This window comes from Glossina fuscipes, unplaced genomic scaffold (assembly GCF_014805625.2).
Source record: "Glossina fuscipes isolate IAEA_lab_2018 unplaced genomic scaffold, Yale_Gfus_2 0, whole genome shotgun sequence".
Classification (NCBI taxonomy): domain Eukaryota; kingdom Metazoa; phylum Arthropoda; class Insecta; order Diptera; family Glossinidae; genus Glossina; species Glossina fuscipes.
In genome coordinates, this window is record NW_023998414.1 from 12336130 (window position 1) to 12354902 (window position 18773).

At 32.0% G+C, this 18773-nt stretch overlaps 1 protein-coding gene across 1 annotated transcript in view; it reads right to left on the bottom strand.

The window, feature by feature from the left end:
• LOC119634162 (probable serine/threonine-protein kinase mkcB) overlaps positions 1–17004 on the bottom strand; it is a 43390-nt gene extending 26386 nt beyond the window's left edge. Inside the window, exon 1 of the mRNA XM_038028147.1 lies at positions 16140–17004. The gene's annotated coding sequence lies outside the window, so the exon portion shown is untranslated. The remainder of the gene's footprint in view (positions 1–16139) is intronic.
• Between the last annotated feature and the right edge of the window lie 1769 nt (positions 17005–18773).

Genomic DNA, 18773 nt, shown 5'->3' on the forward strand with positions numbered 1-18773 from the left:
GAAGTTTGGAAAGCCTACATATATATATATATATATATACGCATGTATCTCTCCATAGCCACCACGCATATGGTCAGAAAGATACGCAAGCAAAAAAAAAAAAATAAAAATAAAAAATAAATAAATAAATAAGTACAACATGACAAAGAGACAAGCAGACCAACTGACGTATAAGTTAGAGACTTAAAAACCAGAAAAATTAAATAAACAAACCAGAAAGCATGACATGTCGACTATATGAACATGAAATTTTATTGTTAAATTAAACAAGACATACAACACAAGAAATGCCATGTTATTGTGGCAGCAACATAATGCGAGAGCCAAAGATTGAGGAAGTGACAGAGCGAAAGAGCGCAAAAAGAGAAAGAAGTGGAAGGTATGCAAACAATGTCGTCAACGTTCAATGAGAAGTTGTTGATTAAAACGCCGAAAAGCAATTAATTCTTCAACATTCTCATCGATATACAATTGGGCTTATCATTCCGATTATAGCATCCGAAAATATACATTTTTATTTTTTTTTATTTTTTATATATATATATACAAAAAAAATATGTATATAAACAGTATTTTAGTCAAAGACAGAGGCGTGCAGAAAGAGGCATAGTCTGCGCGCTGTAGCAATCTGGGAAGTGCATTGCCAGTCGAGCATTCACTATAGCTACAGTCATAGGTCAAGTGTAATAAAAAAAAAAAAGCTATACCGAACTGAATTGAATCCAGATTCGAACCTAGACATGCCGACTTGATGATCAGACTTCTCATTTACTTAACTTGATTAAGAAACATTATTGTTAGAGATTATAACGGGATTTATCTGTGTCCATCTATCTTCCTGTCAATGAAATTTTACTCAGAAAGCTTGTATCTTTAAAAATTATGCAATAATTTATCATTTATAAAGCACACGCCTATTTAAAAGTCGTTGCTAGGACGACCTAAGAGTTTAGCGTAAATTAGCTTTTCTGCACATAACCACACTTCTTCATTTAATCAAATGCTTACTAGCTCCCTAAGGTCGGGATCTACATTACCCCGCCAATTAAGATTCGACCCACGCACCAGTGCCAAGTGTATTTGCTTAAGTAATTAAAAGTTCACTGCGAGCATATGTGGGAAGTTCGTTTTTGCATAAAACATTCACAAAGAGCACAAATCACTTATGTGCAAAGATCATCAACTTTGACAGCTGGACAGCGGGCAAAGAGCTTGATTTAGAACTCGACATAGAGCATACTGAAATTACAGAAATTTTGACAACGTATAAGCACAAAAATTCACCAAAATATTCTGTTTTGATAGCAATTTTTTAAAGTTGTACGTAAATCATCCCTTGAAATATTTAAAATTTTCCGCTTTAGCGATTCAGAGTGCACGCGAATGTCAAGTAGATATTTATGTGTTTAACAGAAGGCTTAGATTTAAAAAAATTTCAGTTTTTAACAAATTTCTGAAGAGCTAATATAAGAACGCCTACGATAATATTTCATAATAATATATATATATATATATATAGAAGAATTGTTGTTGTTCTTCTCATTGCATTTATGTTTTTTGTACTCTTCAAGTTACTTAAACTTTTTTTTTATTAAGCTATTATGGGTTTAAAAATGCAATTGCTTAACACAAGGGTTTAGTATAACCGATTAAGATAAATCGAATTTCTAGTGTTTTCAAAAGCGCTAAACTAACCTTACTTTCTTTGAGAGTAAATCGTTTCCTTTGCGCGATATGTGAGAAATCGAAAAGGCTAAACAAACAAATTAATCTTCTGGAGTAAAATGAAAATAAAAGATCGGAGAAAATGAGAGAGAGAGAGAGGGAGAGAGAGAGATTTAAGCATAACATTTATCAACAAGAACAGCAACAATAATTAAGTCTAAACAGAACTAAACCCATACAAAGATGTGTATTATGGCAAATAAAGTTAATGCGGCTAAAAAGGGTAAAAAAGCACAACAAACAAGAAAGAAAAAATTCAAAATAACAGCAGCAATAATTACTGAAGTGTGAATGACAACGTGACACTCAATGGCTTAAAAAAAATTAATAAGTAGGAAGTACTGATTTAATAATTTAAAAAAAAAAAAAAAAACATTGCGCGGTTTTATAGCTCAGCAAAAAATATGGAAAATCCAGCGGAAATAAGTGTAAATCAAACAAAATTATTGCATTTATTATTAGATAGATTAAATAAATTACTTTCACAATCAATATATAATAATATAATAGAAAAATATCGACAAAACCAGAAACCAGAAATTTCATTCGGCCTAAGACGAATTCTCTTCGTCTACTTCCCGCTTAAAGAAAATTAAAGCTATATATTAAACTTTAATGAATAAATTTTGCTAAATAATTTTATATTAAAATAAAATTTCAATGTAACGTCCTATGGTTACGTATCGTATGATATTCCCAATGTACATATATATAATATATAATCATTCAGGGCATATAGCCTATCAGCGTAATACGCGGAAAATCAGAAAGAAGAGAGAAAAGAGAAAAAGCTAGAAAGTTGGGCGCAGCTAATCGATAAGTTTTACACCTTTACCGACTGAGAACTCACTATAGTTACGACCCAAGTTCATTCTACTGCACTTGGGATATGAACCAGCGAATACTGACTTAGTAGTCGCGATTTATAGCTACTCGGCTATTCGTGCGGCTATTGACCCAATTATTCGATAAGTTAACATATTTTATCAATATAATTATAAAAATGAGGGCCTTCTTCTCGTACTTTTTTATTATTGGGCGAAAATATAAAAAAAAAAAGTGACACAGTAGAGCGGCGAGTGCCATCACTAACCTGTCAGCGAATTAACGCGACACGTTGTTTACTCTTTGAACATCTTCCTCTTATTGACATGGCAGTGGTTCGAAGGATGGGAGTGCATATACGAGGTGTTCTCAAGGCCGCTTATCCGCTACTAGAAGTATTGTGTAGACATATCCCTTTGTCTAAGCTTTCCATTAAATATTTGCCTCATAAATGTATGAGTGCGGATAACTTCTTCGAAATAAAGAAATAGAGCTCCTACTTGTTCCACTGGTTTCCTTAAGATTCATTTCTGCTATACTCATGAGCAAATTCACGATCATATGGAGAAGAGATAAACTGAGGCCTATTAGGACGAAGTACGGCTGCAAAATGTAAGAGAACTTATTCTCGAATCCGAGATATAAGCTATCCTCGATGAGTAGCGCTATGCAAAGGTTGTTCGGGACATTTTGCGATTATTTTTATATTCAGGTATAGAATTACAGTGCAATCGACGGTTTGATCCATAGGTATAGAGAAATATTAGGTACACACTGCCGTCAATAACGTCTTTTCGATTTGGAACTCAAGGGTTAGACGCTATTGCAGTTGCATAAGGATAGTTGGATTTGTCGAAAAATAATAAATTTTATTAGACAATCTTCATTTCTTCGATTCTCGGGATGATAGCAGCAACCTAAACCAAAGGGTGTTCTAACGAACACCTCAGTCTGTCCTGATTGAATGCAACTATCAAGAAGTAAGGAAATTATTTTCGTCTGTGGTCGAATATTCTGCACTCTCCGCCTTTATCATAAAACAGGATCTATGAGTCGTGAGCAAAATACTAAATCTTACGCTTTTTGAAAACGTGGCGGCTCTTAGTTGATTTTACATTGTCGACGCGCATTTTGAGTTTACCGTTTTGACAAAATGAAAGCTATACCCACCATGCCGCGGTGACGTATATAACAAAAGCTAACTGCTAGGCTAGCTTAACCTCGCCCTTTAGACCTTTAGAATATGATATTTGCAGACAATCCTCCTATAACGCGGTCTGTTTACAACGCGGTTTCCATGTAATACCATATAGCGTTTCTATTAAATCTGAGTTTCTGGTAGTACGGCATTAAATGGAGGTTAACTGTATTTATATATTATATATATATTCCAGATAATTGCGATTTACAGCATATATACATATGTATATGCCTGATGGATGGTATATATTAGTTTTAGTGCTTTCTCTAGAAGATAGCGTAGATCGTACGAGCGTTTTCTAAATATTGATTTCCACCTGTGGAAACAGTATCTTTCAGCTTTACCTATACAGTATAAGTTGTTCTGCATAACTGTTCACAACACTTCTTTCGTGGATGGGAAGGAAAAAATGATTTATTTTCCTTTTGCTCTCTATCTCTATTTTGGGGTAGCATAAATTCGATGGCAAAACGTGTAAATTTCGATCATAAGATGGGTATCGTTGCGTTCATTTCATCATAACAAAAACTTTAATTATTTGTTAATTTGGGTAAAATGCAAACAATTTTTAACACGTGCGAATAAATATTTATCGTGATTTATAATTATTTTTATAGAATTTTTTTTTTTATTTTCTCATTAACGACAGTTAGTTACAACAATAATAAAATTTTTCAACATATCATGTCTATAATTTGCTTTTCATAAAAAATATCTAGTTGTTTTTGTTATTGGAATTTGTACGACACGAACGAAAGCAATTGAGAATATGTTATACACACATTAAAAATATAATAAAAACTAATGTCCATCACAGGCATGACTATTAGATCTGTCAAATGTTTATAACGCATAGAGCTAGCTACCTAATCATATTCGTCTGTCGATTTTTTTTTTTGTCTGTCCGTTAAAATAAAAAAAAGATGGAACTTGGCGGCTTAGGTATTTTTATTACAGTCTCGCCAGTTTATGCTGAAGAATCATTAATGACATCCTGCCGAGGTTTCGCATGCTATTAGCGAAAAGTCATACTTGCATACGATGAAATTTCATTTAATTTATATATCGTTACCTATAAGATGCTAAATCATATAAAACTATACTTACGAATATTTCCACTTTATCTTAGCTATGGACTATTGTACGTGCAGCTATTAAATATGTGATATAATTAAGAGAATTTACAGAAAGCTTTTCCTCTTCAGTCAACGATAGGCGCATAAAGATTCGTTCCAAGCCGATCATAAAGTTTATTTGCCTTATTAATTATTGTAAATATCTAATGTATTATTATATAGGCACTATAAAATAAAATGAAACTTTTTTAAAGAGATAGCATTAGTATCGTAAAAATCAGGATATATGAGTCTCTTGAGTAGAACGGTGTTTAAAAGCAAGTGTTTAAAAAACTAATGGATACAATATAATCAAACATGTACTACTGTGCGCTGGAGAACACTGATCAATATAGAAGTATTGCGGGAAGATAATACTTTTGGGGGGAAAACATCCAAAAGATTGTTGTTAATTGTAAAAGTGTTGTTGCGCTTACTCTAAAATTGCTAGTAATCAAGGCAGCTCTCACAACTGCTCATGGGATAAAATGCTTTATGTGGATTTGGCAAGAAATGAGCGGCACTAGCCTTAACTTCAAATAACTCGCCTATGAATAGAACGTAGACTAGTATTGTTAAGAAAAATTTCTCGAATCAAATTTCTATCGGCGGAGATCTGCTAAAACCTAATGTTCCCACGGTAACTGGTAACAGTTTATAACGGCAGACACAAATTCATAGACTATCGTCGCAAGCCAGCTGCTATGTGATTAAGCCGGGCTAAGCGTTTATGGTAAATATCGAAGTGAAAGCCAGGCTATATGTTTATTGAATATTGTGATTACTCATCGCTAAGCAAATACCAAGTATGATCCATACTCGCATTGTTCGTAATTAGAACGATTATATTTAAGAAGTAAAAAAAAAAAACAAATAAATGCCAGAGAATTTTGAAAAAAAATTTTCAAAATTTTGAAAAAATATTTTCGGTCAATGCAAAACTTTCTTCAATTTTGGATTGGTTTAAAACTAAGTCTATGAAAATCGAATGTCGAAATATCTTGACTAGAAGTCACCGATTATAATGTTATCGAACATGGTCATGTTTATGTAGTTCGTAGTACTTCTTTTCCACATTGCACCATCGGATTACGTTCTATTTCGTTCTTTTCAAAAAGAGGAGATAATGAAATTATCTGAACAGTGGCCAACTTATTATTGAACAAAATGACAAATATTAAAAATTAATAAAGTTTATTCCTTATATGAAAATCCACAAGAAATTTTCAGACTACCGTAATATAGCCTATGTTTTCAAACTAAAAATTTTGTAAAATTTTCAATTATATAATTGAAGGATTTTATTCAACATTTTATTTAACACATTACCGCCCACTAATGTTTTGCAGAAATTTATTAAAAGACGAGCGATTTTAGAACTGATAATTATTTTGAGAGATGAAATTAATACATAATTGAATAAATCTTTTTTTGCTCAGTCATAATGAAACTAATATGTATGATATTTTGTCGGCCAGTTGACTTTGCGTAATGGTATGTTGCAAAAACTACAGACATGTGAAGTTTCGCTTCTCTTATTATGTGATTTGCAAAAATGACATACGCTTGCGGGAAATTTTTTCTTTCTTAAAGGAGGCGCTGCCTGCAGATACTGGACAATCTATCAGGTCGTGATCTATGGTTGCAACAGTGACTACTCCTTAAATGTTTGTAGTTACGATAGCTGACGCACAGTTACTCTTATTATCACTTGCGTTACCAATGTTTTCGTTTATATCAGAACAGATTTGTGCATAAGGTGGGATACGAGCCTATATTTTCCTAATAGGAAACAGGTCGCTATCTCAATTTTGTGGTATAGTGCTATCCAAACCATTGTTCTGACTTTCACAACTACTTAGTACATCGGAAAAATGTTCACAAAGTTTTGCCGGAAAAATGTCTTCCTCATCCATCCTCACAAACAAATGCCAAACATAAACGAGAAATCTCATTTCCGGGCGTCAAAGTGTTAATACAAACAAAATATTTAAGTAACTTATTGTCCTGTCTCTCTCTATACTGCACAGAATAATATTTTACATTTAAATTAATTATATAAAAAAAAAAAAAAAAAAAAAAAAAAAAAAAAAAAGACACTCTTGTGTTTCGATTTTGTTAATGGGGAATCTTTTAAAAAAAGGTGTATGGAGAACTTTATTGAATTCCTGTAAAAGACTATAATTGTGGCTAAGTTTTTTTAGAAAGCAATTAAAAGGTATGGGAAACCTATTTTTATTAAGGTTCTCCAAAAAAAACAAAAAATTGATAATGACATCAAAATTTGTAACGTTCAATGATACTAACTTAAATAAGAGCCAGCAGTGACATAATACTCCAAGCAGTAAAGAGTCTTCAATACCGCTTAGGGCAGCGGATCTGCACAATTGCTGATCGGGAGTTCGAATCCCAGTGCGATAGGCCATACCTCATTAAGTAACTACATAACATAGTCACATAAACTTACGGTTCGCCTTTACTACTTCGCGTAAACTTGTGCTTGCCTTCAATACTTTAACGCCTATAATAGTATGCTGTGTTTACTTGCTTCTCTGCTTGATATTCTTTTGCATGTAATGTCATAGTTTTTAACACTCAAACTTAAGTTCACTTTATAGTTAATACTTTAAGCCTAAAAATATTCTAAGCAAAAATTTTTCTACTTTAAAACTCCAAACTATTAACTTTGTTATGCTTTGATGATATAGTGTAATTTAAGCCCTTTAGCCTTAAGAGTGTTGCTTAATATGGCTGTAATTGCAGCCAGAGATAAGTAAATGAATAAAAAAATAAATAAAAATAAATAAGTAAATCCATTACGTAACATAATTCTCTATTTAGTTTCGTGATAAAATACCAAAAATTATAAATTGTTGTTGGCACTGTGTGGAATTGCATACAAAACCTGAACTAACATGATCCTAACTAAGTAAATATAATTTTCCTGTCATATATTATTCTTCACTTTTTTTTTTTTTTTTAGCACAAAATATTAAATATTAGTCTTTATAAAAGCTTGCTACTATAGGATAGAGTCTAAAACATAAGCCTGCAAGCTCCGTGTTTGACACAATTAATTTTGATCCAATCCAGATAAGAATATATTAAAAATTAGACCGTTTTTCATGCGTTACAAGCGTTACTTTAGATGCATTGCTGTGCAAAAACTAGACCAACGTAGTCTAAATTTGGCTATGTAGGAGGAGGTTCAGAAAATTAAACTACCAGATCTAAATGCTATTACTCAGCGTTTTTGTCCAGGCTTTTTGGTAATTGCAATACTTCTCATATAACTACTCTTTCAAGGGAAAACATTGTAAGCGGAGTCGACGCAAAAGTGGTCCGACGCAATCCATTTTTAAACAAGCCAATGCACCAAATTTCATTAGAATACAAAAAATGTTATCAGTGCAATCTGTAGATTGAACGCAAAAGTACATGCGCAAATATGAGATGAATGGACAAACGCGTAAACTTAGATGGATTCTGTCATAAAACCTTCAGTCCACACAAGCCCAATATACCCTGTAGTACAAGTGGGTATAATAACATAGGGAGGGCCAAGCCGAGAAAAGCTTGCGTCCTTGTCTGCAAGAGAAGCCGAAACGCATTTGACTCCTTTTACGTAAATTGTGAGTGAAATTAAAAAGCATTTGCTTTAGGCCGCATCGGACATCTTTGTAAAAAGGCGACTAAATAGTGAATCGCTTTTTGGAAAACGAGAGCATAAAAATATTTCTTTCATCAAAATTGAAGCAGATGGTAGAGAAAACGATACTGTACCGTAAAATAGGCCTAAGGAATCCTTCAATGGGGTGGGCTACGCCTTAACGTAGAATGAGATCAATTTGAAGAATTAAAATCAAAATGGATCGGTGGTTTTAGTGTTTGATATTTTCAAGGAATACAATGCGATATGGTATGGTATTATTTTCGCCCCCATTGCCACACTGAAAATTATAAATTATTTACACACATTTCACAGCAAAATATTAAAAATTTTGAATGAGTTGCACGAAATGCCAAACTGCCAAAATTAATTCCATTGAAAATTCATCAATATGTAATTAAGTAGATAAACAAATGGGATTACATAATCTTCACGTGTCTTCCGATGGTTTTTACTTTGCATTGTCAACATTTAAAACAAGTATTCCGGATCAGATATGAAAACGCCTTATATGATTACTTTGTTTTGAGTTTCTGATACCCACAGAACATATATCAGATTTGTCGGGTTCGATGTATCTATCGATTTAACTCGCTTCAATTTGTCCAATCGGCTGCCGTATATGGTTGCAATATTTAATAGGTTTTAAGCCAATTAGTGACGTTTGAAATATCTGTCATATGAAACTTATTTGTAATACTCAAAATTTCTCGCACAAAAATCGCTGAGTAATAGCATTTAGGCATAGTAAACTCATGTAAAGATTTGATCGCATTGACAAATTCCTGAAGCCCTACCATATCATCGCTTTTACGAAATTTTAATTTTTTTATGACTTAAGGATCGAATTTGTAGAATTTGTTAACGTAAAATGCCGAAGGATACTATATATGTGGCAAAGAAAATTAGTTTTGTGGATTTCATATTGTGAGATTTGAAATTTTGGGTCCTGCGTCATATGAAAGCCCTCTGGAAAGAAATTATAATTTTTAGTATCTTACGGCAAAAATAAATGAAGAATTGTTTTCGACGAAATGGCTTAGGGTATTTAACGTTCAGTTTTGATCCAATTATAATATTTTCACTTGTTTTAATATCCATTAAAGTTTTAATTAAAGCCCCTAGATATAGCAAAGTTAATAATAATTATACCTCCGCATATAATTCATTTTTGTTTATTTATGTATTGTTTACACCGATATTGTATAAAATCTAATTAACGCCATAAAATGTATCGTTAAATAACAACCAGCATAAATTTAATAACGCATATATTTTTAATAAAGAAAGTATAAAATAATCGCGATAATAATGAAATAAACTAAAAAAAAAAAAAAAAAAAAACACCTTCCTTTCATTAGAACAACAGTACAACAGTACAAACACAAAATGGCAAAAAGGAAAAAATGACCGTCACTTACAGCGTAAAAGGCAAGCCAAAATTAATTTATTTTTTAACTAAAATCAAAACAAAAAGAAAATAAAATATTCGAAATGAAATCTTAGATAAGTTAATAAAAGTTAAATTATAACAAGATAAAAATTCACCGCATTGGTACACTTGTTGTACTTATCCTAAACATAGTATGTAGAAAAATGGCATCAAGACTCCTATAAATTGGGATTAGGCATAACGGAGTCGTTCTTGCCATGTAAACGCATTCAATCTATGAAATGAAAACTACGCCCTGAAAACTTTGCCAAGACAAACAACAGGTCTGTTTTAATTACTCCTTTAAGTTCTAATTAAAGAAATAGAAGAAAGAGCAACGAAACCTTTCGCAAAGCTTAACCTTATTCGAAAGTGACCTCGGGGCAAAACTTAATATAACGTGCACATCGTTAGAATGTCTATTAATAGAAGATTCGCTATGGGATAGTTTCATTTTTTCACAGGACATGCTTTGGACACATTAACTACGCAAATTTTCGCCTTATTAACCTCATTTATGACATAGTGTAAAAATGTCGTCCTTTCGAATGTTAATTAATTTACATAAACTCATGTTTTGTTTAAAATAATATGCAAAAAAATTCTCGAAAAGTTCTAGTTTACTTGTATTTTGAGTTAAATCCCTCCGAGACTTCGTTTAACACAATTCTGTTAACGGCTTTACAGAGTCGGCAAAAAAAGGTTTGTGTCCTTGCTCGTTATATTTAATTATAACTTCACGTTCTTAGTAAAATGTTCGTATCCTTCGATCGACTGGGTTCAATTCCAATACCAACCTGCGTGCAAGAACTTCCAATATTTCTGCTAAATTTGAAGCCGATAGAAGAATCTTTACCAAATATATTGGAGAGACATACGGGCAGACAGATGAAAATGGTTAAATTGACCAGTTATCTCAAATCAGTTACCTTCCCCCACTACAAACCGTGAAATAGCGAAACAGCAAGAACTTTGTGTGATATGGCAGACGATGACGCGGCTTTAGCTAAGAGACGGCCTGCGATTAAAACCAGTTTCTCACCCGCCGTATGCACCTCAACTATAAATGGTAATTGAGATATAGCTGGCCTCTATCGTGGCTAGGGTGCATTGAAGAACGCTGACGCTGATTTAACAATTATCTCTTTACACTCATGCTCAGCGCCCTTCAACCCGTCAATCCAGACCGACAAAGGGACAAGGTTAAATTGATTTTGAATTTGATTGCTTCATTTTCGTGACCAGAAGAATGTTTACCATAAAATTTGACCGACAGGCACACAGGCAGACAAACAGACAGACAGACAGACATGCCTACATCGGTTTAGAATTTGATGGTGACATATATTATAAGTATATAAATATATATATAAATATTATACATTGACATATATAATATATATGTATCATCTTAATGTGATGGGTGGTAAGAAAAGACATTTTTATTGAACTTCTTTAGAATTTTCTAAAGGAGCTTTTTATTTAATAAAGAGCATTAAGTTGCTTAAAAAAATATGAAAAGGAAAATTTTAATTAAATTAATTTCATTCAAGGAACAAAAAAATGTTGTCACATACTATATCCATACATATATATATATATATATATATATAGTCAGAACGACTGTGTACTAACCAATGTGTAAAATTAATATCAAGAATAGATGGAAACCAGCTATAAGCACGCCCTCTTTGCTAATATATAGGGGCAAAAGAAGACAAAGATGATAAGCAGCGAAAGGAAGGAAAAGGAAAAAGAATAACTTAAAAATATGTAACGAAAAAAATTATTTGATGATTTAATGGGAACGGTTTAAAGCATAAACTGAAAAAAAAAAAAACACTGAAGTGCAACTTGCCAACTAACGAATCTTAAGAAAACAGTTTCAAGGCATAACACGTGCCTTGACGAAAACAAATAACAATTTGTTAAGAATATAAGAAAAGATAATACGATGACACGAAAGATAATGCTAGAGTAACGCTACAATTTAAAAAATAAAAGAAAAATATGTTGAAAAATGATGAAAACAAATTTATAGATATGACTGGAACTATGAAAAAAAAATGTGAAAATTTTGATAATACATACAGACATACATATACATATATAACGCGCACGTATATGCTTCTCGTAGATTAAAGATAAGACACAATATTTTTCATGCTTAATAGTAAGGAAAAATATTTTTCTTATTCGCTTTCCATAATAAATTAAAAAAAAAAAAAAAAAGAAGAAATCTTTCTACTTAAGACACAATCTCAACGTATAATGCTATGAATTGTAAAGCATACTTTTACTTGAGTGCAAATAGAAAAATTCATAGCATATGTTAAGAGGCCTTTTATAAAAGGAAAGTAATGATAGTTTTGTTTTTTATTTGTTTTCTTTTTCTTAAATTCAACCCATTGAATTATTAATCATAAAAACTGAGACGAGGAAAAAAGAAAACAAAGCTAAATAGGTCAGATAGTAAATATTAGAGAAAAGCAACAAAATGGACAGAAAACTTATGTACATAAAGCTACCCGCCATCGTTATGAACATAGGGTTCGATGTGATAAAAAGCAAAAAAAAAAAAAAAAATAAGTAAAAACAAAATTGATATGAATCTTAAGCGTCAATCACCTGATTTGTTTTTTTTTTTTTTTTTTAATAAAAAAAACCTTGTATGACCAATCAGGCACATTGTCGCAGCAAAAACACGGAATATATTAGCGTTGTGAGGTATTGGCAATGCAAAGAAGTACACGTGAGAAACCCCACCAAATTAAATATATTCCTGATCGTTTAAGGAACCGCTGTCTCCTTAATTTAATTGTTTCCATTGTTCCGATCCCAAATCTTTATCTTGAAAAATAAACAACCTGTTAACATTTTTCATTTCCTTTTCAAAGGAATTTAAAAAAAAAAAAACAATAAAGTCTATGCATAGCTCCGTCCGCGCTTATATATAACAAACCTAATCATTTTCTACCTCCCCCTTAAATCTAAGTTGCAAAGATTGGCTTAGATTACATTTTGATATTTTCATTTTTTTACTCTCATGCTTAGTAAATTAATCGACATCGCTACGCATGATTGTAGTTCCACTAATGATAATGTTTTTATTCTGCGATGCAATGTTGACATAAGTGGTTTTCTGCCGTTTTACAAGTGACGAGAACAAACCTATCAGTCACATCGACAAATTTTTGCTTTTCCTGAAAGAGTTTATTCCTTGACCAGCTATTGCGATGCAGTACCATCGCCTGAACATTTGATGACCCGATGAAAGTTGGCTGTTTCCCCACTGTCCCGTATATTATTGCGAGTTATGCAAATACAGACCAAAAGTATCGATTTGACTTAGATGAGTGATATAACGCATTCTACTTAAAAGATTTAATTGCTTTCCAATCAAAGGCTACCATTCAGCCCAACTTCTTTTTTTGGAGTTTTTGTTTTGGATTTTTTAACGCTATACTTATGACTACGATTTATGGATACGATTAAGCAAAAATGTGTGCTTTACATGAAATTTGAGATGTTCTTCTGAGTTGATGCAAAGAAACAAGAAAGGAAGAGAGTTAGTACACGTCTTATCTTTCGCTTGCTAAATAGCAACAAATAAAACGACGAGTTACGGCCGTAATGTGGAGGAAATTTTCAATTTCTTTTCAATTTGCATGTTGACCTGTACAACGACTCTTTGACAACGCGGATTGTCAATTCAATTTTTTGCTGATATCCAAAGTAGAAATGCGATTACATTCATTAACCACAGTTTAAAAGATGAAATCATCTCTTATGAGTAGAAAATTTTGAGAGAAAAATATCCCAATAATTTCGAAACTATGTAATGAACATTGATCAAAATTTTGCCCAGTGAATAGAATCATTCGGCCTAACAACAAACAGTGAATTTCATATATTTAACAAACAATATGCAGAACAATAATATATATATATAATAAAAAGTTGAAATGGAAAAATTATACCTGTATATAGTGTTTAACACCAGCGCAAGCATTCTCACCCAAATAGCATAAACGTATCATGTCTTCGTTTAGGAAAGCTATACATCTTAAGCTAAATGCATGGGCTGAGTGCATCGCAAACAACACTTAACCTGACTTAAAAGTGCAAAGCTTTGCATTAACTTAACACTCAGTCATTAAATCCGTGTATTATACAGACTTAATAACAATATGGGTGGATAGCAAAATATGCGTATTATGCATTCACGTTATACTAACAGCAGAAGCACACATACTCACACCTTTCTTACTAATTGAAAACAACAATACGAGGGAAATTTCTACACTAAGTTTCCCATTCATTTCTAATATTTGTTTAGTTTGCATGTATGTGTATATGTGCGTATTAATTTTTGTTCTTTTTTTTTTTTTTTATTGTTTGATATTTTAATGTTGCAATATTAATAAAAAATTGTAAGAAGCAGTAATTTCCGATTCATTTCACAACATGGTTGCTTTCATTTTTTAATGTAGCATACTTTTAGTTGTTTACGTTACATCAAGTAATAAAGCATATATTTGTGATAGGGTTTCACACTAAAACTAATGGTTTGCAAATAGAATGAGTTTTCCATAAAAATTTTAATGAAAATGTTCACTTGATTGTGAAATCATTAAGCAAACGAGATTTGCTTTTCAAGATGATAAAGAAAATGAGTTAAATAGTTGCGCTGATATGTAAATAACAGCTTCAAATCGTCCTACGACCTTTATGAACACGATCGAAAGTTTATGAACACATTAAGTTCCTTCGATTATCTTGATATGGTGCATTTTTACTTCTTTCCGGATTGGACCAAAACGTTACGGTCCATTTGATTGAAACTACTCGCCTCAGCTATCTAATATCTTGTATCATGAGGCTTTTTAAGAAAAAATTCAACTCGTATTGTGCTGCAATCGCCCTGGATAACCTGGATTTAAATTCGTCTGGGTGTGACTTCTATTTATTCTTGAAATTGAAAACCTCTCCGAACATAATATCATTTTAGCTTGGTTGAGAAGAAAAAGGCGTTTATTTTTTAAGACGAAAGTGAGAAAGCAACTCTTAAAAATGTTAGGCCGAAATTTGAGACAAATATGTATTAGGGTGGCGCCAACGTAAGCAAAGAAAACTATTCACTAGGAGGATAGCACTGAGCGATTTAAATGCAGAAATTTTGCTACCTTCTAAACACAATATAACGACATAACTCAACTGTCCAGTTGAATAATATGTTAAACTTGCCTGAGATTATAACGAAGAGTTCAAGCTCAAATTTCGCACATTTAACGTTTACTAGTCAGTTCATTTGAACTGCCCAATAATCTAGTGAACATGTTTCGAGACAAGTTACAACATTAATATTTTTACTTTTTCTAAAATATTACCGATTATAAGACAAACAAACGCAAATACAATGAACAGAGAGACATTAATCAATTAAGAATCCTACGCATCTTTTATGAGCTTACGTTTAGCTTGCGACAATATTGAAACATTTGATGATCAATTCTAGAACCGTATTTAACAAAAGCAAGTCTTGTACCAACTTAGGCAAAGTAAATCAAATTTCTATGAAGAGAATGTAAAAGCATTAATTTAGCAAGAGAAATAAATTCAATGATTAAGATCTTAAAGCGTTAGCATCTAATGTTATCGGCGTAAAGATTGAAAGATGTCTCTACTTTCGATGAAAACTTCATCAGCACTGAAGGCGAATTATTAAAGTAACACGATACATCGGTTTACGATTTACTAATTCTGTTCTCACTCAGTTATCTACGGAAATTAGAATAAGCCAATCGCTAGCCATGCCACAAAAAAAGGCGAAATTTATAGAAAAGTATAAATGGCTAAATTGTGGTCATGGACCAATTATGGCAAATGAGAAGAAGATTTCAAACGTGATGTGTAAAAAGAGTGTCTTTTGCTGATGCAATGTCGCCCTACTTCGTTCCATATCATCAGTTCATCAGTTCAACACTCGCCGAAACTTTCAAAAGTCAATTGAACAAAATGAGATCTTAAGACTTGCTCTATACGTTTTCCACAAAGCCTTGAAGAGGGGGAAGAATAAATACAAAACCCTTTTAATATTTAGTAGAAAAAGCTATATATTTTTAAGCAAGAACTTATATAAAAAGTTGAGGTGGTAAGAAAAATACATACATTATATTAAATGAGAAGAATATTTTTAAACAAAAAATGTGATCAGCGAGCGTCAAGGTATCAATGATTTAAGCTGAAATACTCGGATGCATTGTTTTTATCCTTACTGGGCGAAAATATTTGAAAACATAATTTTCATAGGTAGCAATTACATGTCCTTGAATATGAAAGATGTTCTTTTCAAGTATAAGTGATGCGAATAAGTAATAAAAGCTCTTGAAATATTTAATAACGTACACAAGAATTTCATTTAAAAATCTTTAAAATGCATATAAATTCAAAACGACAAACATTGCATAAACAAGTTCAATAAAATTTTGGTTTTTGCCTTTTTTTTTCATTTTCTTTTTTTTCTTCTTTTTTTGTTTTTTTTGTTTTTTGTTTTTTGTTTTTTATTTAGGAGCGTAAAAATACCGTTCGCGTTGTACAGCGTAAACATAACATTTGCGGGCACAGCCAATATATTGTTTGTTTGTTGACGGTTTCACATTGTTAAATTTGCTGTTGTTATCGTTACAGCATCCGCCAGCCAGAACAGAGTTAGGGCTATGGTCAATTTTGTTTCTGGGGCGGAGGGTATAAAAAAATTTTTGTTTTTCTTTTCAATATTTACTAAGAGTATAGGAAGTAGTACCACCAATACAATGTAAAGCCAAAATAAAAATAAACACTATGAAAGATATTCAGAAAAACATTCAATGAATACAATAAGTTGTTGCGTAAAATGCTAAAGGAAATTATAAATGCATTGTAAGAGGTTCGAATGCGTTACGCAGTCAAAGATTTCACATAATTGAAATAATGAAGTTTTGTTTTCTTTGAAAGATGAATTTTATTTATCATAATTTATTTTCTTCTTCTTCTTTTTTTTTTTTTTTTTGTTTTTTTTTTATCATTAATTTTGCACAACTATTGCGTTCTTTATGTTAGGGGCGACAAAGTATTTTTTATTCTTCTTATTATTTACTTAAGTGTAATTTTGTTTTCTTTTTTTTTTTTCTTTTTTTTTTTTAACTTATTTACTTTAAATTTCTTAATACATCGCAATAACTATTATTTAACGGTCAGTAGAGTTAAACTAACGGTAAACAACTAAAGACTTTGGTTAGTATCAACAAACATTAAGCCTCAATAAGGTGCTCTTCCTGTACGCATACACATACGTGCATGCTTTTACACATTGCCATTCGTTTAGGCATCACAATTGTTACGCAGTATCGAAGGATATTAGTGCAGATACCCGACTCGAAGCATTCATTACAACAAATTTCTCTCATTTCTGTAGCGAAGAAGAGTAAAAGATATACGACGAACAACAATGTAACAGCAATTTATGAACAACAAACACGATAGAACAGAGTAAGCTTTACCAGTACAATGAATGACAACAAGAGAGAAATTTCATTCAGTTTGGAACGAATTTTTTCGCCACCTTTTAGTTGCTTGTATTGAAGAGAGAAAGTTTTCATAACACATAATAATAATATTGTTTACGGGTAATTATGTGTATTTTTGGAAAATACGATATTAAAATAGAAAACTAAGCGGAGATTGATTTAAAAAAAAAAAAAATAAAAAAAGATGACTTTGCGGCGCAAATGTGGGAACCCGATTGACTCAATTTATTTAGTTGGGTCACTTTATTTAGTTCCCACTTTACACATATAAATTGTAGCTATAATCTAAAAAGGAAGAAAAAGAAAATTTTCTCTTGCAACGTATGCTGATTATTGCAATTAGTTCGAAAATAATGAAAGAGAAGAAATAGGTGAAGACTTAGACTCTCTTAAACTCGTCCTAAATAAACTTTTGAGATCATTTATCACTAGTGCTAGTAAGTTACTTAGCATCGAGCTAGTTCTTGCATCTTGCAAAAGTACATATATTTTTCTTGGTTTTTTTTTTTTTTAGGTTTTCTTTTTAAAGCGATGCAAAAACGTTGTTAAAATTAATGCAATCACTTTATTTTATTCTTATAATTACTTGTACTTATATTATACGATTTGCCATACGTTAAAAACACACCGAAATATATATCGAAAATAATATAAAAGCCATGTACGCTTTATGCCTGGCTTAGCAGACGGAATTGATTAGAACATGTTTGTCTGCCCTTTTTGTTCACTTGACTGCCTGGCCATTCATCAATTTTTTAAGACTACAAACTTGGAATTTTTTTTGTAAGAGAACTACCTTGTTTTTATAATTTCTCTTAGGGCTCTCGTTAAATTTAAAAGTAAACCGCATCTGCTCTTTGATCGCCTACAATTACCTACAAAAAAATAACGGCTTCTTTTTTCCTAAGTAATGGCCAGATAGTTATTGTAGCTGATTTTTAAGCTACCAGTTTAAAGGTTCCGTAATAAATTGCTGTCTTTAAGAGCGAAAATTAGATAAAATGAATTACAAGCGGCTCGCCGACAATCATACAAAAATAAATCGGTTTTCTTCATATTCCCATTAAAATCACATTACCGCCGTTACCTCCTCCTTTAATCGCAATGGCTGTCTTTGAAATACAATCCCCAATCCATTCCGCCCGTCTTTACAGATGTCACAAGTACTAATCACTCTATCCTCCATTCTTACCCAAAAACCCTTTTTTGACCATCACTGCGCCTCCATGTATAAAAG